Source organism: Bison bison, unplaced genomic scaffold (genome assembly GCF_000754665.1).
Source record: "Bison bison bison isolate TAMUID 2011002044 unplaced genomic scaffold, Bison_UMD1.0 scf7180017864103, whole genome shotgun sequence".
Classification (NCBI taxonomy): domain Eukaryota; kingdom Metazoa; phylum Chordata; class Mammalia; order Artiodactyla; family Bovidae; genus Bison; species Bison bison.
The window spans coordinates 765906-789529 of NW_011494675.1; the positions used below are offsets into that span (position 1 = coordinate 765906).

The 23624-nt window shown below is 39.7% G+C and overlaps 1 pseudogene; it reads left to right on the forward strand.

Moving 5' to 3' along the window:
* The first annotated feature begins 7042 nt into the window (after nucleotides 1-7042).
* LOC104987638 lies at nucleotides 7043-9367 on the forward strand (annotated as a pseudogene).
* Nucleotides 9368-23624: the final 14257 nt, after the last annotated feature.

Here is a 23624-nt window from a genome sequence, read left to right on the forward strand (position 1 = left end):
TTTCCAATGAATCAACTCTTCGCATCAGGTGGCCAAAGTACTGGAGTTTCAGCTTTAGCATCATTCCTTTCAAAGAAATCCCAGGGCCTATCTCCTTCAGAATGGACTGGTTGGATCTCCTTGCAGTCCAAGGGACTCTCAAGAGTCTTCTCCAACACCACAGTTCAAAAGCATCAATTCTTCAGTGCTCAGCCTTCTTCACAGTCCAACTCTCACATCCATACATGACCACTGGAAAAACCATAGCCTTGACTAGACGGACCTTTGTTGGCAAAGTAATGTCTCTGCTTTTCAATATGCTATCTAGGTTGGTCATAACTTTCCTTCTAAGGAGTAAGCGTCTTTTAATTTCATGGCTGCAGTCACCATCTGCAGTGATTTTGGAGCCCCCTAAAAATAAAGTCTGACACTGTTCCCACTGTTTACCCATCTATTTCCCATGAAGTGATGGGACCAGATGCCATGATCTTCTTTTTCTGAATGTTGAGCTTTAAGCCAACTTTTTCACTCTCCACTTTCACTTTCATCAAGAGGCTTTTTAGTTGCTCTTCACTTTCTGCCATAAGGGTGGTGTCATCTGCATATCTGAGGTTATTGATATTTCTCCCGGCAATCTTGATTCCAGCTTGTGTTTCTTCCAGTCCAGCATTTCTTATGATGTACTCTGCATAGAAGTTAGACAAGCAGGGTGACAATATACAGACTTGACATACTCCTTTTCCTATTTGGAACCAGTCTGTTGTTCCTTGTCCAGTTCTAACTGTTGCTTCCTGACCTGCATACAGGTTTCTCAAGAGGCAGGTCAGGTGGTCTGGTATTCCCATCTCTTTCAGAATTTTCCAGAGTTTCTTGTGATCCACACAGTCAAAGGCTTTGGCAGTCAATAAAACAGAAATATATGTTTTTCTGGAACTCTCTTGCTTTTTCCATGATCCAGCGGATGTTGGCAATTTGAGCTCTGGTTCCTCTGACTTTTCTAAAACCAGCTTGAACATCAGGAAGTTCACGGTTCATGTATTGCTGAAGCCTGGCTTGGAGAATTTTGAGCATTACTAGCATGTGAGATGAGTGCTATTGTGCGGTAGTTTGAGCATTCTTTGGCATTGCCTTTCTTTGGGATTGGAATGAAAACTGACCTTTTCCAGTCCTGTGGCCACTGCTGAGTTTTCCAAATTTGCTGGCATATTGAGTGCAGCACTTTCACAGCATCATCTTTCAGGATTTGGAATAGATCAATGGGAATCCCATCACCTCCACTAGCTTTGTTCATAATGATGCTTCCCAAGACCCACTTGACTTCACATTCCAGGATGTCTGGCTCTAGTTAAGTGATGACACCATCGTGATTATCTTGGTCATGAAGATCTTTTTTGTACAGTTCTTCTGTGTATTCCTGTCACCTCTTCTTAATATCTTCTGCTTCTGTTAGGTCCATACCATTTCTGTCCTTTATCGAGCCCATCTTTGTATGAAATGTTCCCTTGCTATCTCTAATTTTGTTGAAGAGCTCTCTGGTCTTTCCCATTCTGTTGTTTTCCTCTATTTCTTTGCATTGATCACTGAGGAAGGCTTTCTTATCTCTTCTTGCTATTCTTTGGAACTCTGTATTCAGATGCTTATATCTTTCCATTTCTCCTTTGCTTTTCGCTTCTCTTCTTTTCACAGCTATTTGTAAGGCCTCCCCAGACAGTCATTTTGCTTTTTTGCATTTCTTTTCCATGGGGACTTTTTCTGGGCCATGTAAAGTGTAATAAGCTTTTAGCTGCTTCCCTACCTTTTTCCAGGTATCTAAGTTAACAGTGCCCTCTTCTGGAAAACAAGGGCATTGCTCTTGTACAAATGTAAAAAAGGATTGAATACTAGCTTTTTAAACTTTAATTCTTCTTTTATTTAAGAATTGTAAGGTTACTCCTATAAAGAGTTGTCATTCTTTTGACTCGTTGTTACCCTTGTCAGTGATTTCTGTTGTCAGTGATTTCTGTCTTTTTTACTTCTGTCTATGTGAAAAGATTCCACTACCCACTCTTCTTCACCCTACCTATCTTATGCAGCGGGGTCTGCAGCACCCTGGGTGGGGTACAAGCTGTCCCGAAAAACTGAACAATGGGGAGACTTACCCTCGGGTCCCTGTTCGGGTGCCACTTGCTGGGGTCCAGCCTTAGCAGGATCGAGAGATACCCTCAGGATGAATGGCATCGGGAAGAGAGATGAAATTAAAAGGAGAGAGACAGAGAGAGAGAGAGAGAGAGAGAGAGAGAGAATGACACAGGGAGACCATGCTCTGATGAAGCCGGGTCTGCTGCTTTATTTTCAAAAGGAGCTTTTATACCCTGAGTTACACATTTCCAGAAGTGAAAGATACAGAGTCATGCAGAGTCAGCTCAACACTACATCAGTTTGACCTTCATTGGGACCAGGATGTTTTTTGCATACCTTTCCATTTACAAGGGTCTTTCTGTTATGCACATTATCTTCTGGCCCGGAGGCCTATTGACATTTTATGACCTTTTTTGGATAAAGGTTGGTCAACCAGAAAACTTGTTTTCCCTTAAAGTGTTTCTTCTTTATATTTTTAATCTGTGTCTCCCTCAGAAAGTATTAAATAAAGTTACATTCTTATGGAGCAAAGGTGCAGTGGGTTACAACGAAGAAAGAACTTATTAACTCAAGGGTCTTATATTGCTAATGCCAAGGCTGCTGCTTGTTTTTTTTTTTTTTCATACCAACTATATTAACTAATACACTCCCAGGCGCACATTGGGTAAGGGACAAAGAAACTCGGTAGCAAACATTGGCTCAACAATGCAGTATAATTCTAATAAAGCTTTTTCTTTTTTTAATCGCTCAAAGGTTATGCTTGGGGTGTTGTGAACAATCATTGTGCGTTAGTTGCAAGAGTGTGGATAAACCTGCCAAGCAAGCTAAAATAGTAACAGAGGGGTTAAAGTTAAAATGCTCCTTTCAAGCCCAGGAGACTTATTAACTAGAGCCCTAAGTTGATTTTCTTCAGGGAAAGGTGGTCGAGGATAGCCCCCTGTTAATGTCAGAAGAGTTGGTGAAAGGCATAATATAATAAACAGTAGACAGGCAGATTTTGGTTTTGGGGTAGATGCTCGAGCAGGTCCAGGGAATCCCTCGAGTCCTGATCCACCTTTGCCTGTCAGGTCTTCTCTGCATGACCTTTGTCATGGGTGGGATCTCCCGTGGTGGCCCCCGACAATATAACCCTTCAGTTTCGGTTATTTCTATTTTTTAATTGGAGAAAAATTGCTTTACAATGTTGTGTTGGTTTTTGCCATACAGCAATGCAGATAGGCAGGTACATATAATTATACTTATAGCTCTTCCCTCTTGAGTCTCTCACCCTTCAACACATCCTACCCCTTTGCAGTGGGAACCTTCTACAGGTAATTTCAGAGTGCCAAGCTGTGCTCCCCATGTAGTACAGTAGCTTCTCATCAACTATCTGTTTTCCATATGGTGGTGAATACATGTCAGTAATGCTTTTTCCATTTGTGCCAATCTTTCCTTCACTCACTGTGTCCACAAGGCTCTGCATCTCCATTCCATCCCTGCAAATAAATTTATCAATATCACCTTTCTGGTTTCCATATATATGCATTAATATGTAATAATTTTTTTTCTTTTTCTGATTTACTTCACTCTGTGTAACAGACTCTAGGTTCACCCACCTCACTAGAATGGACAAAAATTCGTTCTTTTTTATGTTTGAGTAATGTCCCATGGTATATATGTACCACGACTTTTTTTTATCATCTGTTGATGGACATCTAGGTTGCTGCTATGTCCTAGGTATTGCAAATAGTGTTGCAATGAACTTTGGGGTACAAATGTCTTTTTCAGTCATGGTTTTCTCAGGGTATATGCTCAGTAGTGGAATTGTTGGGTCATATGGTAGTTTTACTCATAGTTTTATAGGAATCCCCATGCTGCTCTCCATACTGGCTGTATCACTTTGCATTCCCACCAACAGTTCAAGAGGGCTCCCTTTTCTCCATATCCTCTCCAGCATTTATTTTTTGAAGATTTTTTTGTGAAGGCCATTCTTATAAGTGTGAGGTGATACTTCATTATAGTTTTGATTTGCATTTCTCTAATAATGAGTGATATTGAGCATCTTTTCATGTATTTATTATCCACCTGTATGTCTTCTTCAAAGAAGTGTCTGTTTAAGTCTTCTGCCCATTTTTTGATTGGTCTTTGTTTTTCTAATATTGAGCTGCAAGAACTGCTTATATACTTTAGAGATTAAATCCTTTGCCAGTTGCTTCATTTGCAATTATTATCTCCCATTCTAAGGGTTGTCTTTTAATCATTTATTGTTTCCTTTGCTGTGAAAAAGCTTTTAAGTTTAATTAGGTATCATTTGTTTATTTTTCTTTTCATTTCCATTCCTCTAGGAGGTGGGTCAAAGAGAATCTTTCTGTGATTTATGTCAAAGAATGTACTGCCTATATTTTGCTATAGAAATTTATATTTCTGGCCTTCCATTTAAGTCTTTAATCCATTTTGAGTTTATTTTTGTGTATGGTGTTAGAAAGTGTTCTAATTTCATTCTTTTACATATAGCTATCCAGTTTTCCCATCAATGATTGAAGAGTTATCTTTTTTCCATTGTGTATTCTTGCCTCCTTTGTCAAAGATAAGGTGCCCATAGGTGCATGTGTTTATCTCTTGGCTTTCTAGCCTATTCCATTGATCTATATTTCCATTTTTGTGCCAGTATGATGCATCTTGATGACTACAGCTTTGTAGAATCGTCTGAAGTTAGGAACATTGATTTCTCCAGTGCCATTCTTCTTTCTCAAGATTGCTTTGGCTATTTGGGGTCTTTTGTGCTTCTTTTTGTGAAAATTTTTTTCTAGTTCTGTGAAAAATACTGCTAGTATTTTGAAAGGAATTGCATTAAATCTGTGCTTTCGATAGTATAGTTATTTTCACAATATTGATTCTTCCAATCCAAGAACAGGTATATCTCTCCATCTTTTTGTGTTGTCTTTGACTTCTTTCACTAGTGATTTACAGTTTTCTGCATATAGTCTCTTTAGATAGATTTATTATTAGATATTTTATTTTTTTGCTGCAGTGGTGAATAGGATTGCTTCCATAATTTCTCTGTCTGATTTTCAATTGTTAGTGTATAGGAATGTAAAGGATTTCTGAATATTAATTTTATATCCTTCCACTTTGCTAAATTCACTGATTAGATTTAAGTAATTTTCTGATAGCATCTTCAGGATTTTCTATGTATGTTATTATGTCATCTGCAAACAGTGAGAGTTTTACTTTTTTTTCAATCTGTATTCTTTTCTTTTTCTTTCCCGATTTGCTGTGGCTAGAACTTTCAAAACAATGTTGAATAATTGTGATGAGAGTGGGCACCCTTGTCTTGTTCCTGATCTTAGGAAATGTTTTCAGCTTTTGACCACTGGGAATAATGTTTGCTGTGGGTTTTTGGTATATGGTCTGTATTATGCTTCCCTTGTGGCTCAACTGGTAAAGAAACCACCTACAATGTGGAAGACCTGGATTCAAATCCTGGGTTGGGAAGATCCCCTGGAGAAGGGAAAGTCTATCCACTCCAGTATTTTGGCCTGGAAAATTCCACGGAGTTGTCCATGGGGTCACAAGGAGTCAGACACAACTGACCAACTTTCACTTTCACTTTTATTATGTTGAAGTATGTTCCTTCTATGCTTACTTTCTGGAGAGTTTTTTTTTTTCCTTTTATAATAAATGGATATTAATTTTTGTCAAAACCTTTCTCTGCATCTATTGAGAAGACTGTATGGTTTTTATCTTTCAACTTGTTAGTATGGTTTTTTCACAGTGATTGATTTGCATATATCATAGAATCCTTGCATCCCAGGGATAAAGCCCACTTGATCATGGATTCTGTTTGCTAGAATTTTGTTAAGGATTTTTGCATCTATGTTCATCAGTGATATTGGCCTGTAATTTTCTTTTTTGTGATATCTTTGTCTGATTTTGGTATCAGGGTGATGTGGCCTCATAAAATGAGTTTGGAAGTGTTCCTTCTTCTGCAATTTTCTGGAAGAGTTTGAAAAAGATAGGTATTAGCTCTTTTGCTACAATTCACCTGTGAAGCCATTTGGCTGTGGGCTTTTGTTTGTTGGAAGGTTTTTGATCACAGGTTTGATGTCCATGCTTGTGATTGGTCATTCAAAATTTCAATTTCTTTCTCATTCAGTTTTAAAAGGTTATACTTTCCAAAGAATTTTTCCAATTCTTCCAGGTCATCTATTTTATTGGCATAGTTGCTCTTAGTAGTCTCTTACGCTGCTGCTGCTAAGTTGCTTCAGCCATGTCCGACTCTGTGCAACCCCATAGACGGCAGCCCACCAGGTCCCCCTTCCCTGCCAGGCAAGAACACTGGAGTGGATTGCTATATCCTTCTCCAATGAATGAACGTGTAAAGTGGAGGGGGGTGGAGATGGAGATGGTGATGGATACACCAGTGCCCTGAAGAACAGCCCCCGCCTCCACCAGTGCCCCATGGTTCCTGGACACTGACTAGCCATGACAAAACTGCTTTAGTGGTATCCCCAGAAATATTGATTTGAGGTTGGATAATATTGAAAAGCTCCTGACCACTCTTTCATTACCAAAACCTTGCAGCTGAGGCCCACCCATGAGTCCCCCTCAGTAAATCCATCAGATGTCTCTCAGATAGCCATAAAAGACCCTTTCGAGTTGATTTTGACCACATATTTGCCTGCACTTTATGGAATATGAAACTATCAAACCAAATCAACGTTGCTGCTGATTCAAGAGTCTTAGAGGCAGAAAACTAAACATTGGACCATTTGTGAGTGTATGAAGAATTCTAATAGGACATCAATTGTGTTTTTTTTTTTTAAACAAAACACTTTTTTTTTTTTTTTTTTAGGGTATTCAGAACCCTATGGAAGTTGTGTGCAGTCTTCAGACTCAACACCTGTCTTCACTTCCCCTGGGGAAAGCCCAGGTACATGGTAGGCACTTTCCTTCCAGTCTGAATATGAGTGTCTAGACTTCCCCAGCAGAGAAGGGCCTGGATCCAGGGCTGCTGTGCCAGGAAAGTTACACCTACAGTGGGACTGACGAAGCTGTCTTCGAGTGTGATGAGTGTTGCAGCCTGCAGTGTTTCCATTGTGAGGATCAACTCCATTGGCAGGAGCACCTGAGAAACCATGAGCGGATCAGACTCAAAGCTGGCCATGTCCCTTACTGTGACCCCTGAAGGGCCCCAGTGGGCACTCTCCAGGTGTGAAGCAGAGGGCAGTGGTGAGGTGCCAGACCTGTAAAATCAGCTTGTGCCTGGAGTGCCAGAAGAGGACTCATTCTGGGGGTAACAAAAGGAGGCACCCCGTTACTGTGTACCATGTCTCTAAGGTCCAGGAGTTGCTGGAAGAAGAAGGGACGGATGAGGAGACCAAGAGGAAGAAGATGACTGAGAAGGTTGTGAGTTTCCTCCTAGTAGATGAAAATGAAGAAATTCAGGTAATGAATGAAGAGGACTTCATTAGGAAATTGGACTGTAAACCTGATCAGCATCTAAAAGTGGTTTCCATTTTTGGAAATACTGGGGATGGGAAGTCTCATACCCTCAACCACACTTTCTTCTATGGCTGAGAAGTTTTCAAAACCTCCCCTACCCAGGAGTCCTGCACTGTGGGAGTGTGGGCAGCATATGACCCAGTCCACAGAGTAGCCATGATAGACATGGAAGGGCTCTTGGGAGCTACAGTGAATCTAAGCCAGAGAATACGGCTGCTGCTTAAGGTCCTGGCCATCTCAGACCTAGTCATCTATCGAACTCATGCAGACCAACTGCACAATGACCTCTTCAAGTTCCTTGGAGATGCATCAGAAGCTTATTTGAAACATTTCACTAAGGAGCTCAAGGCTACCACTGCCCACTGTGGCCTGGACGTCCCCTTGTCCACCTTGGGCCCTGCTGTTATTATGTTCCATGAGACTGTGCACACCCAGCTGCTGGGCTCTGATCACCCCTCTGAGGTGCCAGAGAAGCTCATCCAGGACCTGTTCTGGAAGCTGGGCCACTTCCCAGAAGCCTTCAGTTCCATTCACTACAAGGGGACGAGGACCCACAACCCTCCCACTTTCTGGGCTTCAGCATGCTCTGGAGAAGCAACTGGAGAACAATACCACCCATCCTCCCTGGCACCCGGGCGTCATCTTCAAAGCCCTAAAGGCTCTGAGTGACCACTTCAGTGGTGAGATCCCCAATGACCAGATGGCGCACAGCTCCTTTTTTCCAGACGAGTACTTCACCTGCTCCTCCCTGTCTCAGCCGCGGGGCTGGATTTAAGAACAGCATGAATCACAGGAAAGAAGAGGTACCTCATGAAGCCAAGATCTGCTGCAGATATTCCCACCAGTATGACAACCAGGTTTTCACCTGAAAGGCCTGCTACGAGAGAGGCAATGAAGTCAGCGTGGTGCCCAAGATGGCTGCTTCCACTGACTCCCCCTGGATGGGTCTTGCAAAATATGCCTGGTCTGGGTAGGTGACTGAATGTCCCAACTGTGGCGTGGTCTATTGTAGCTAGCAGTACTGGTTTGGGAACCAAGATCCTGTGGCTACGGTGGAGCGGACAGAGATTGTGCACGTGTGGCCTGGAACCAAAGGATTTCTGAGGACAACAACAAAGCTGCCCAGCGCCTCTTGGACAGGATGAACTTCATGGCTCAGTCGGTATCTGAGCTTAGCCCTGGGCCCACCAAGGCTGTGACGTCCTGGCTGACAGACCAGATTGCCCCTGCTTACTGGAGGCCCAACTCCCAGATCCTGAGCTGCAACAAATGTACTACATCCTTTAAAGATAACGACACCAAGCATCACTGCCGGGCCTGTGGGGAGGGCTTCTGTGAGGGCTGTTCGTCCAAGACCCAGCCGGTGCCCAAGCGGGGCTGGGACCCTGCGCCCATGCGGGTGTGTGACAACTGCTATGAAGCCAGGAATTCCCAGTTAGATGTTACTGAGGCACAGGGGGATGACAAAGGTGGGACGCTGATCACTTGGAAGGTGGGTGAGGCCGTGCAGAACACTTTAGGAGCCTTGGTGACAGCCACTGACATACCACTAGGTCTGGTGAAGGATGCGGCCAAGCAGGTGTACTGGGTCCTGGACCATAAAATCCTGCACTGCCACAGCTACTGGAAGGAGTTCAGCATCAAGCTCTTGAAGCACCACTGCCGGGCCTGCGGACAGGGCTTCTACGACGAGTATTCCTACGACCACTGGGCTGTCCCCTCGCGAGGCTGGGACCATCCTGTCAGAGTCTGCTTTAACTGCAATAAAAAGCCCAGTGACCTTTAACCGCCCCCCCCCCCCCCCCGCAAAAAAAAGGAAAGTGTAAAGTGAAAGAGAAGTCGCTCAGTGGTGTCCGACTTTTTGCGACCCCATGGACTGAAGCCTACCAGGCTCCTCTGCCCATGGGATTTTCCAAGCAACAGTACTGGAGTGGGTTGCCATTGCCCTCTTCAAGTCTCTTATGATCCTCTGTTGTCATTTCTCTTTTTCCTTTTCGAATTTTATTGATTTGAGTCTTCTCAGTTTTTTTCTGGATGAGTCTGGCTAATGGTTTGTCAAATTTGTTTATTTTCTCAAAGAACAAGCTCTTAGTTTTATTGATCTTTGCTATTGTCTTCATTTTATTTACTTCTGCTCTGATCTTTAGGATTTCTTTCCTTCTAGTAATTTTGGAGTTTTTGGTTCTTCTTTTTCTAGTTGCTTTAGGTGTAAAGTTAGGTTATTTGATATTTCTCTTATTTCTTGAGGTAGGCTTGTATTGCTATAAACTTCCCTCTTACCACTACTTTTATTGCATCCCATAGGTTTTTTAGTTGTGTTTTCATTGTCATTTGTTTATAGGTATTTTGTTATTTCTTCTTTGATTTCTTCAGTGACCCTTTGGATTTTCAGAGCATATTGTTTAGCCTCCATGTGTTTGTGTTTTTTACAGGCATTTTCCTGTATTTGACATCTAATTTTATAGCACTGTGGTCAGAAAAGATGCTTGAAATAATTTCAATTTTTAAAAAAATTTACCAAGACTTATTTCTGACCCAAAATGTGATTAATCCTGGAGAATGTTCCATGTGTACTTGGAAAAAAGTGAAATGAACTCTTTGGATGAAATGCTCTGCAGATATCAATTAGGTCCAACTATTCCTGCATATCTTTTAAAGTTGTGTTTCTTATTAATTTGTTTGTCTGTCTGGATGATCTGTCCATTGATGTGAGTGGAGTGTTAAATCCCTCACCATTATTGTGCTACTTCTGAGTCACCTTTAAGAACTGTTGGCATTTGCCTTATGTATTGAGATGCTTCTATGTTGGGTGCATATATATTTATAATTGTTATGTCTTCTTCTTGGATTGATCACTTAATCATTATGTAGTATCCTTCACTGTGTCTTGTAATGGTCTTTGTTTTACAGTCTGTTTTATCTGATATGAATATTGCTACCCCTGCTTTCTTTTGATTTCAATTTGCATGGAATATCTTTTTCCATCCCCTCACTTTCAATCTGTATATATCTCTAGTTATGAAGTAGGTCTCTTGTAGACAGCAGATATAGGGGTCTTGTTTTATGTCCTTTCACCCAGTCTACTTCTTTTGGTTGGATCTTTTAATCCATTTACATTTAAGGTAATTATTGATATGTATGATTTTATTATCATTTACTCTATTGTTTTGGGTTTGTTTCTGTAGGCCTTTTCTTTCTGTTTCCTTTTCTAGAGAAATTTCTTTAGCATTTGTTATAAAGCTGGTTTGATTGTGCTGAATTCTCCTGACTTTTGCTTATCTGTAAAATTTTTTATTTCTCCTTTGAATCTGAATGATATCCTTGCCGGATAGAGTAATTTTGGTTGCAGGTTTTTTCCCTTTTATCACTTTAAGTATACCCTGTTACCCGCTTCTGGCCTGACAAATTTCTGTTGAAACATCAGCTGTTAGTCTTATGTGGATTCCCCTGTATGTTATTTGTTTCTTTTTCTTTGTTCTTTTTAATATTTTTCTTTGTGTTTAATTTTTGTTAGTTTGATTAATATGTTCCTGAATAATATGTTTCAATTAATATGTTTGATTGGCTTATTTCTCTTTGGGTTTATTTTTTATGTGTCTCTTTGTCTGTCTGGACTTGGATGGCTATTTCCTTTCCCATGTTAGGGAATTTTTTGACTATAATCTCAACAAGTATTTTCTCATACCCTTTATTTTTCCCTTATTCTTCTGGAACCCTTATGATTTGGATGTTTGTGCACATAATGTAGTCCCAAGAGCCTCTGAGGCTGTCCTCATTTTTTTTTTTAATCCTTTTTTCTTTATTTTGCTCTGCTTCAGCTATTTCCACCTCAGCTCATGTATCTGTTTTTCTGCTTCAGTTATTATGTTACTGGTTTCCTCTAGAGTATCCTTTGTCTCATTCTGTTGTTTATTGCTGATTGTCTGTTCTTTGTTTATTCCAGATTCTTGTTAAATATTTCTTGTATCTTCTTGATCCATGCCTTCATTCCCTTTGTGTCTCTCTTTTACTTCCAAGATTTTGGATCATCTTTCCTATTTTTACTCTGAATTATTTTTCAGGTGGGCTGCCTGCTTCTTCTTCATTTGTTTATCTTGTGGGTGTTACCATGTTCCTTCAACTATTGCATGTTTCTTTGTCTTTTTATTTTGTTTATGTTTGTCATCTCCTTTCTGCTGGCTGAAAGACTGTAGTTCCTCTTATTTGTGGTGTCTTCCCCCCATGAGTGGGGTTGGACCTTGCTAAGCTTTCCTGGTTGGGGGGACTTGTGCTTGTGTTCTTGTGGTTGGAGCTATATTTTGTCTTTCTGAAGGGCAGTGCCATGTCTAGTAGTGTGTTTGGGGGTTTCTGGGGGTTTGGTATGCTTTTGGGTAGACTGTCTGCTAACAGGATTTTGTTCTTGTTTTACTGAAAGTTTGACCTGAGGCATCTGGCATTGGAGCTTGCTGTTCTTTGGGTTGAACCTGGTCTTAGAGTTGTGATAGAGGCCTTTGTGAAAGCTCTCACTGATTAATGCTCCATGGGGCAGGAGGTCTCTGGTGGTACAAAGTCCTGGACTCAGGTCTCCCTCTTTGGAAGTTCACACCCAACTCCTTACTGTAGCACCAAGATTTCATAGGCCACACAGCACAGAAGACAAGACTCCAAGACTAATGGTAAAAGCAACACTTAACAGCCAATATCAGCCAAAGAAACTTACACACTTACAAAGAGTAAAAAGAGAAAAAGAAAGAATTAAAAACAAGAATCAAAAAAGAGAGCAATCAAGTCAATAAACAAACCCATAAGTGAAAATGAATACTAAAAACTAGATTAGCAAAAATACAAAATCAAAAACATGGAAAAAATGCAATATAACAAAAAAGTACTTTTTGAAAATCTGGGTTTCATTCGGCATTCAGAAGGTGTTCTGTAAGAGTTGTTCCACATGCAGATGTATTTCTGATGTATTTGTAAGGAGGAAGTTTATCTCCCCATCTTGTTCCTCTGCCATCTTCCCATCGACTTTATTTTTAGCTTTTTGAGGAACATCTGTACTATTTTCCATAGCAGCCTCATCAATTTACATTTCCACTAATAGTGTGTGAGTGTTCCTTTTTCTCCATCTCTTCATTAACACTTACTATTTTTTATCTTTTTGATGACAGCTATTCTGACGTGTAAGGTGATATCTCATTGTGGTTTTAATTTGCATTTTCCTAATAATTAGTGGTGTGAGAACACTTTTTCATGTGCCAGTTGGCCACCTTCTTGTCTTCTTTGGAAAGTTGTCTATCAGATCTTCTGATGACTTTTGTTCTTTTGTTGTATGAATTCTTTATGTATTTTCTATAAAAATTTTTATAGTAATATATTATATATGTATAAATATATATTGTATATACTAACACATAAAATATATCACTTGCAAATATCTTCTCCCATTTGGTAGGTTGTCTTTTTTTTTTATTGATGGTTTCCTTTGCTGTGCAGAAGCTTTTTAGTTTGATGGAGTCCCATTAGTTTATTTTGGTTTTATTTCCCTTGCCCATTTCTCCTATAGGAGAAATATCTAGAAAGATACTAAAAGCAAATATTTGAACGAGTTATTTGACTGTGTTATCAAGTAGAGTGCATCTTAACTTATCAAAAGATCTGAGTATGGAGTCATGGAAATTAAGGAAATGATGGATAAAAATATATTGCCGGGTGTCCACTACTCACTGGCCACTTTCCCTACTTTTCCAGAGTTTTTCATGATCCACACAGTCAAAGGCTTTGGCGTAGTTAGTAAAAAAGAAGTAGATGTTTATCTGGAACTCTCTTGCTTTTTTGATGATCCAGTGGATGTTGGCAATTCAATCTCTTGTTCCTCTGCCTTTTCTAAATCCAGCTTGAACATCTGGAAGTTCTCTGTTCATGTACTGTTGAAGCTTCATTGGAGAATTTTGAGTATTACTTTGCTAGCATGTGAGATGATTGCAATTGTGCAGTAGTATGAACATTCTTAAGCATTGCCTTTCTTTGGGATTGGAATGAAAACTGACCTTTTTCAGTCCTATGACAAGTGCTGAGTACCAGACCACCTTACCTGCCTCCTGAGAAATATGTATGCAGGTCAAGAAACAACGGTTAGAACTGGACATGGAACAATAGACTGGTTCCAAATTGGGAAAGGAGTATGACAAGACTGTATATTGTCACCCTGCTTATTTAGCTTATATTCAGAGTACTTCATAAGAAATGTTGGGCTGGATGAAGCACAAGCTGGAATCAAGATTGCCAGGAGAAATATCAATAACCTCAAATATGCAGATGACATCACCTGTATGGCAGAAAGTGAAGAGGAACTAAAGAACCTCTTGATGAAAGTGAAAGAGGAGAGTGAAAGTGGCTTAAAACTCACCTTTCAAAAAACTAAGATCATGACATCCGGTCCCATCAGTTCATGGCAAATAGATAAGGAAACAATGGAAACAGTGAGAAACTTTCTTTTCTTGGGCTCCAAAATCACTGCAGAGGGTGACTGCAGCTGTGAAATTAAGAGACACTTGCTCCTCCTTGGAAGCAAAGCTATGCCCAACCTAGACAGCATATTAAAAAGCAGAGACATTACTTTGCTGACAAAGGTCCATCTAGTCAAAGCTACGGTTTTTTGAGTAGTCATGTATGGATATGAGAATTGGACCATAAAGAAAGCTGAGTGCTGAAGAATTGATGCTTTTGTACTGTGATGTTGGAGAAGAGTCTTGAGAGTCCCTTGGACTGTAAGAGGATCAAACCAGGCCATCATAAAGGAAATCAGTCTTGAATATTCACTGGAAGGACTGATGCTGAAGCTGAAACTCCAACACTTCAGCCACCTTATGCAAAGAACTGACTCATTGGAAAAGACCCTGATGCTGGGAAAGATTAAAGGCAGGAGGAGAAGAGGACAACAGGATGAGATGGTTGGATGGCATCACCGATTCTATGGACATGAGTTTGAGCCAGCTCCAGGAGTTGGTGATAGACAGGGAAGACTGACATGCTGAAGTCCATGAGATCGCAAAGAGTGGGACATGACTGAGGACTGAACTGAACTGAACTTCCCTACTTTATCCTCACAGTGGCCTGCTGAAACTTGTAAACTTCCCTGTTTTACAGCTACAAACTAAGGCTCAGTAACTTGCCAAAGGTTAGAAAAAATGGCAGAGAGAGCACTGAAACATAATCCTTTACTACCAAATTTCAATCTTCCCATTACTTCACACTATCTACTTGTTACAAATACAAATGTAATTTAGAAACATATTGCACTGATGGGTCATCCCAGTGGACAATTCTTTGAGGATTTTAAGTAAGAAATTCTGAGGTACTAACTAAATTATTTTCCTGATTCATGATTTGTTTGTGTGTGTGTATCTCCATGTCCCAATGTTGTCCAAATGTTAAAATTCAAATAAATTCAACACATATCTACTAAATATTAATTTGTCTAACCATATTTTCTTCTTTTCATAGGAATGAGTAGTTTCAATTTATAAACAGCAGTAACAGGTTAGTTCATTTATATTTTCTTCGTTATATGGTTTATACCCAGAATTGTGTTGGTACTATTTCTTGAACATAAATATATTTTATTTTTAAATGATTTACGTTTTATGATGTATGTGTTAAGTATTAATAATAGGCAGCTTGGAGAGGCATGATAGATTATGTTACTTTAAAATAAAAAAAATAATTGATTTAATGTTTTTTTAGTTTTTAAGTTAGATTTGTAGGCTAGGATGAAGTTGGAAAGAAGGTTTTTTGTTTTTTGTTTTTTCCCCCTAAGTACAGTGCTCAGTTATTCTGAGGTAATAAGGTGAAAAAATTCTGTGTATCTTAGCAGGGCAATGGCAGCTTTTTATGGCTAGGATGACATAAGAAACCTGCTTTTACCACATGATCAACTGCATTTGATGCCGACAAACTCACACCTGCATATTTCTGGGGCATTCATGATTAAGATTTTAAGATTGCTTAAGATTTTTGGCCTGATCTCTTAAAAGACTGACTTCTGGTCTATCCTTTATCTCTTGTGGGTTATGGTTTTTTTAATGAATGATGCAAAGGTATGTTCTGTTTTTCTTTCTAGGGAGGAAGTTTCACCAAGGGTCTACAACTTGGAGAAAGAATGGAATAACTGTGTATCTTTTCAAGTACATCTCAGTGTGTATGGTTTTTGTAATAAGATCTATAGCACTATTTTTCTGTGAGAAATAAGTATACATCAGTCTGAAGAAATAATAAATAGAGAATCCCTTGTATCTGTTTATAAAGTAGAAATATCTTCGTAACTCATTATCCTTGCTTCTGTGTCATGCCTACTTTGTTCAAGGGAGTCTATTGTCCTGCCCATGGTGTAAGCTCATATGCAAAATTTCAAAGTCAGTATTTTTATCATATTTTACGCTATATTCATTACCTTTTTGTTAGTTCACTTAATAAAATATGGCATACGAATAATAAGAAAAAGCATACTTTTTAGAAAGTAAAATGAATGTGTTCTAAAAACTTTTGAGTTTCAAGTCTCACTGATTTGGGATTCACCGTGGCACCCCCTTGGCTTCCAAAAGAACTGCAGGCCAAACTGGCCTTGCAAGTTGCACCAAGAGGTCTCTGAAAGGCTAACAACACATTTGCATTTAGCTGTTCTTTCTCTTAAATACACGTATTTTTCATGTGTGCAAACACGTGTTAGTGTCCACAGCCTTGAAATTCTGTGAGGCCAGCCCTACTCTTCTCCTCTTTACTTTCTGAATTACTCAACATTTTTCTGCTCTCACAACCTTGTAACTCTTTCATTGAATGTATCACACTTCAGTAAATTTTTGTTTATATACTTATGCCCAGTGTAAGCTTGATACAGACACCATGCCCTCATTTTTTAATTGAAAAAAATGTAGCATAATAGTTTCTCAAGAAATATTTGATTAACTGATGTGCATGGTATATTATTTACTGGAGGCAGTAGTGCAGTAGTTAGAAGTCACAAGTCTTTGGGACTTCAGTGTCGGTTCTGGATCTTTATTCACTAGCTGGTCTTACATTTTTTTTTTTTTAACCTGATATATAAAATATGAGTTTGCCACTTGCTGAGACAGAGTTTGCTATATCAGTGTATTCTCTTGGCAAAAATCTGTTAGTCTTTGCCTGCCTCATTTTGTATTGGAAGGCCAAATTTGCTTGTTACTCCAGGTATCCTTGACTTCCTACTTTCGTATTCCAGTCCCCTACTATCTTCGCTTTCTCTTTCTCTTTGCTTTCTGCCCTAAAGAAAAGGAAAGTGAAGTCACTCAGTAGTATTTGACTCTTTGCGAACTCATGGACTGTAGCCTACCATGCTCCTCTGTCCATGGGATTTTCCAGGCAAGAGTACTGGATTAGGTTGCCATTTCCTTCTCCAGAGGATCTTCCTGACTCAGGGATCGAAACCGGGTCTCCCACAGACCGGTCAGTAGACGCTTTACTGACTGAGGCACTTTGTCTCTATCAGCTCAAATATATAGCACAACTTCAGTTAGTGAGTCACTATTATTTATTAAATGTTTATGGTATCAGTTAAGTTCAGTTGCTCAGTCATGTCTGACTTTTTGCAACCCCATGGACTGCAGTACACCAGGCTTCACTGTCGATCACCAGCTCCTGGAGCTTGCTCAAACTCATGTGCATCAAGTTGGTGATGCCATCCCTCCATCTCATCCTCTGTCGTGCCCTTCTTCTCTTGCCTTCAATCTTACCCAGCATCAGAGTCTTTTCCAATGAGTCAGTTCTTTAATCAGGTGGTCAAAGTATTGGACCTACAGCTTCAGCATCAGTCCTTCCATGAATATTCAGGACTGATTTCCTTTACGATGGACTGGTTTGATCTTCCTGCAGTCCAAGGGACTCTCAAAAGTCTTCTACAACACCACAGTTCAAAAGCATCAATTCTTCGGCGCTCAGCTTTCTTTATGGTCCAACTCTCACATTTATACATGACTACTAGAAAAACCAGAGTTTTGATTAGAAGGGCCTTTGTTGGCAAAGTAATGTCTCTGCTTTTTAATATGCTGTCTTGGTTGGGCATAGCTTTTCTTCCATGGAGCAAGAGTCTTTTAATTTCACGGCTGCAATCGTGATCTGCAGTGATTCTGGGGCCCAAGGAAAGAAAGTCTCTCACTGTTTCCATTGTTTCCCCATCTATTTGCCATGAAATGATGGGACCAGATGCCATGATCTTAGTTTTATGAATGCTGAGCTTTAAACCAACTTTTTCATTCTCCTCTTTCACTTTCATCAAGAGGCTTTTTAGTTCTTCTTCACTTTCTGCCATAAGGGTGATGTCATCTGAGGTTATTGATATTTCTTCTTACAATCTTAATTCCAGCTTGTGCTTCATCCAGCCCAGTGTTTCTCATGATATACCCTGTATATAAGCTAAACAAGCAGGGTGACAATATGCAACCTTGTCGTACTCCTTTCACAATTTGGAACCAGTTTGTTCCATGTCTGGTTCTAACTGTTGCTTCTTGGCCTGCATTCAAATTTCTCAGGAGGCAAGTAAGGTGGTCTGGTATTCCTATCTCTTGAAGAATTTTCTACAGTTTGATGTGATGCACACAGTCAAAGGCTTTGGCCTAATGAATAAAACAAAAGCAGATATTTTTCTGTGATGCAACAGATGTTAGCAATTTGATCTCTGGTTCTTTTGCCTTTTCTACATCCACTTTGAACATAAGGAAGTTCTCAATTAACATACTGCTGAAGCCTGGCTCGGAGAATTATGAGCATTACTTTGGTAGCATGTGAGATGAGTGCAGTTGTGTTCGAACATTCTTTGGCAGTGCCTTTCTTTGGGATTTGAATGAAAACTGACCTTTTCCAATCCTCTGACCTCTGCTGAGTTTTCCAAATTTGCTGGCATATTGAGTACAGCACTTTCACAGCATCATTTTTAAGGATTCATAATAGCTCAATTCGAATTCCATCACCTCCACTAGCTTTGTTTGTAGTGATGCTTCCTAAAGCTCACTTGACTTCACATACCAGGATGCCTGACTCTAGGTCAGTGATCACACCATCGTGATTATCTGGGTCGTGAAGATCTTTTTTCGTATAGTTCTTCTGTGTATTCTTGCCACCTCTTTTTAACATCTTCTGCTTCTGTTAGGTCCATACCATTTCTTTCCTTTATCGTGCCCATCCTTGCATGAAATATTCCCTTGATATCTCTAATTTTCTTAAAGAGCTCTCTGGTCTTTCCCATTCTGTTGTTTTCCTCTATTTCTTTGCATTGATCACTGAGGAAGGCTTTCTTATCTCTCCTTGCTATTCTTTGGAACTCTGCATTCAAAGGTGTATATCTTTCCTTTTCTCCTTTGCCTTTAGTGTCTCTTCTTTTCTTAGCTATTTTAAGGCCTCCTCAGACAACTATTTTGCCTTTTAGAATTTTTTTGGGGGGATGGTCTTGATCCCTGCCTCCTGTACAGTGTCACAAACCTCTGTCCATAGCTGTTTAGACACTCTATCAGATCTAAACCCTTGAATCCATTTGTCACTTCCACTGTATAATCGTAAGGGATTTGATTTAGGTCATACCTGTATGGTCTAGTGGTTTCCCTACTTTCTTCAATTTATGTCTGAATTTTGCAATAAAGAGTTCATCTTCTGAGCCACAGTCAGCTCATGGTGTTGTTTTAATTGATTGTATAGACCTTCTCCATCTTTGGCTGGAAAAATAATAATTAATCTGATTCAGTATTGGTCATCTGGTGATGTTCATGTGTAGAGTTTTCTGTTGTGTTGTTGGAAGAGGGTGTTTGCTATGACCAGTGTGTTCTCTTGGAAAAATTCTGGTAGCCTTTGCCCTGCTTCATTTTGTACTCCAAGGCCATATTTGCCTGTTTATCCATGTAACTCTTGACTTCCTCCTTTTGCATTCCAGTCCCCTATGATGAAAAGGACATCTTTTTTTTGGTGTTAGTTCTAGAAAGTCTTGCAGGTCTTCATAGAACCTTCAACTTCAGCATTACTGGTTGGGGCATGGACTTGGATTACTGTGATATTGAATGATTTGCCTTGGAAATGAACAGAGATCATTCTGTCATTTTTGAGATTGCACCCAAGAACTGCATTTTGGACTCCTTTGTTGACTATGATGGCTACTCCATTTCTTATAAGGAATTCTTGCCCGCAGTAGTAGTTGTAATGGTCATCTGAATTAAATTCATCCATTCCAGTCCATTTTAGTTTACTGATTCCTAAAATGTTGATGTTCACTCTTGCCATATCATGTTTGACCACTTCTAGTTTATCTTGATTCATGGACCTAACATTCCAGGTTCCTATGCAATATTGTTCTTACAGCATCAATCTCCAGCTATATCTACACCTGGGCGTTGTTTTTGCTTTAGCTCCATCTCTTCATTCTTTCTGGAATCATTTCTCCACTCTTCTCCATTAGCATATTAGGCACCTACCAACCTGGGGAGTTCTTCTTTCAGTGTCATGTATTTTTACATTTTTGTACTGTTCATGGGGTTTTCAGGGCAAGAAGACTGAAGTGGCTTGCCATTTCCTTCTCCAGTGGACCACGTTTTGTCAGAACTCTCCACCATAGCCTGTCTGTCTTTGTTGATCCTACATGGCATGGCTCACAGTTTCATTGAGTTAGACAAGGCCATGGTCAATGTGATTAGTTTGGTTAGTTTTCTGTGATTGTAGTTTTCATTCTGTTTGTCCTCTGATGGATAAGGATAAGAGGCTTATGTAAGCTTCCTGTTGGGAGAGACTGACTGTGGGGGAAACTGGATCCTGCTCTGCTGGGTGGGGCCATGCTCAGTAAATCTTTAATTCAATTTTCTGTTGATGGGCAGGGCTGTTTTCCCTCCCTGTTCTTTGACCTGATACCAAACTGTGGTGGAGGCAATGAAGATAACAGGACCTCCTTCCAAAGGTCCCATTCACACACTGCTGCATTCAGTGCCCCCAACCCTGCAGCAGGCCATGGCAGACCCACCCCTCTGCCAGAGACTCCTGGACACTCACAGGCAAGTCCAGGTCAGTTTCTTGTAGGGTCACTGCTACTTTCTCCTGGATCCTAGTGTACACAAGGTTTTGTTTGTGCCCTGCAAGAGCCTGTTTCCCCAGTCCTGTGGAAGTTCTGTAATCAAATCCACTTGCTTCCAAAATCAGTTTCCCTGGGGGTTCTCAGTCCCTTTTCTAGATCCCCCTGTTGGAAAATCTGTTGTTGTTCCTAGAACTTTCTTAACAGTGTAAGAATTTATTTAGTATAATTATTCTGCAGTTTGTTGGTTGTCTGCTTGGTGGTTCTGTGGTGGGGTTAATGGCAACCTCTTCCAAAAGGGCTTATGCATATGCTGTGTGACCCAGGTCTGTTGCACCCTGAGCCCCTGCCCCTCTGACAGGCTACTGCTGACCTGTACCTCCTCAGGAGACACTCAAACTCTCACAGGCAGGTCTGGTTCAGTCTCTGTGGGGTGTCTGGGTCCTGGTGTGCACTAGGTTTTGTTTGAACCCTCTGAGACTCTCTGGTGGATATGGGGTTTGATTCTAAATGTGATTTCACCCCTCCCACCATCTTGCTGGGGCTTCTCCTTTGCCCTTGGATGTGGGGTATCTTTTTTTTGGTGGGATTCAACATTCTCCTGTCAGTGGTTGTTCATTAGTGAGTTGTAATTTTGGAGTTCTTGCAGCAGATAAGAACATGTCTTTTACTTAGCCATCTAGTGTGTAGCTTGTGTGTAGTTTATGGTATATCAGACACTTTTCTAAGCTTTATTTTAAAATTTTGCTACCAAGACAAGGCAAAATAAAATCAGTTAATCACTCATTATTTACTAATGAGCTATTTAAGTAGATAATATTCAGTCTCTGCTTTTGGAGTTTCAATAAACACCTTAACTTACTGTCCCTTCTTATAAGAATATGTTGTTTACATGAGCTATACATCTAATGTTTGTGTCCCTACCCACAAAATTCATATGTTAAATCCCAATGCCCATTGTAATGGTATTTGGAGGTGGGGCCTTTGTGGGGTGATGAGGTCACAAGGATGTAGCAGTCATGAATGGATTGGTGCCCTTATAAAGAGACCCCAAACAGCTCCCTTATCTTTTCTGCCTTGTGAGAACACAGCAAGAAAAAAGCCATGTATGAACCAGAAAATGGGCAAGAGCCCAGATGCTGAACCTGCTTGTGTCTTGACCGCAAGCTTCCAGAACTTTGAGAAATAAATGTCTGTTGTTTATAAATACCAGTATATGATATTTTGTTATAGTAACTGAGTGGATTGAGGTAGCATTCAGTATCCATAACTGTAACAATCTTTCCCATGAGAAACATATTTAACTCCCTTGAATAAAAATGAAGGATGTCCTTGCTTTTCACAGTGGCAATAAATTACTAGATTACAAGGCCTGTACCACCACCTCTGTTTCATTTTGTAAACATGCTTCCATCTCTCTGGAGACCTCCTTTTTCTTTAAATATATCCACACCAGATGTTAACCAGACAAGATGATCTTATAAGTGTATACCAATCCATTTTTGTTCATATAAAAGCAATTAAGTGAATGTATTCTAATTTCTGCATCACATTTTTCTTTATATGTTATCTTTAGAAATGTAGACATTATTAAGAAAAAGATGAGCCAATTAAAATATTTATTTTAAAATTATTAAATGTATTTGTTATATAAAGTAAGTGTGGTGAGAGATGAAAGGCAAATAAGATAGCAGTTTGGGCTTATTAGCCAGAAAAAATTATTCATAAGAAGCTGGTAATTTTCAAGGGCTTAAGTGTCAGTTGAGTGCAATACTGTAAATTTATTAGAAGATGAATAAATTTATGTATATGAGTATTTTGTGACTATCATTGATACCCAAATATGCATAAATATTTGTGTTCACATATATCTAAATGGAACTACACTGGTCTCAACAGTTTCTCTGCTTTGAAGTGGATAGAAAAGTGTTTCAGTTTCCTGACCAAAGCATCCCCTGATTGCCATGAAGCCAGAAGAGACATTAATGAATTACATCTCCCAAATAGGGTGTTTTATTCATGAGTACCATTAAAGTGGTTTATGAATCATGCAAAAGCTGTCAACTTGGTACAGAAAAAAGTGAAAATGAAAATCACGTCTGATTCTTTCAGACCCCATGGACTATACAGTCCATGGAATTCTCCAGGCCAGAATACTGGAGTAGGTAGCTGTTACTTTCTCCAGGAGATCTTCCCAACTCTGGGATTAAACCCAGGTCACCTGCATTGCAGGCAGATTCTTTACCAGCTTAGCCACCATGGAAGCCCAAGAATACTGGAGTGGGTAGTCTATCCCTGCTCTAGCAGATCTTCCCAGTCCAGGAATTGAACCAGGTCTTCTGCATTGCAGGCGGATTCTTTACCAGCTGAGCTACCATGGAAGCCTTTTTTATTTGGTACAGGGAAGTTATAAAATACAGAAATCATTTTCCATGCTTGGACGTGTCAGGGGCAAGCTTTAGTTAGGAGGAGGTTCTAACTCAGCAGATTGTCTGGAAGGGATGTCCAAGGCAAAGCTTGATGAGCTGGATGTGTAATTTTTTTTAAATTAATTTTTATTGAAGTATAGTTGATTTACAATGTTGTATTAGTTTATGCTGTACAGTTAAGTAATTCAGTTATATGTATATCCACTCCTTTTTAGATTATTTCCCCATACAGATCATTATGGAGTTTTGAGTAGAATTCCATGTGCTATACATAGGTCCTTATTATTGATAGTTATCTATTTTTTTTTCATGGTCACATGTGGCAAAACCAATACAATATTGTAAAGTAATTAACCTCTAATTAAAATAAATAAATTTATATTAAAAAATAGATAACTATGATGAAGATGATATCTATATTTTTAACATAAATTTATTTATTTTAATTGGAAGTTAATTACTTTACAATATTGCATTGGTTTTGCCATACATCAACTTGAATCTGCCATAGGTGTACACGTGTTTCCCATCCCAACCCCCCCTCCCTCCTCCCTACTCCCTCC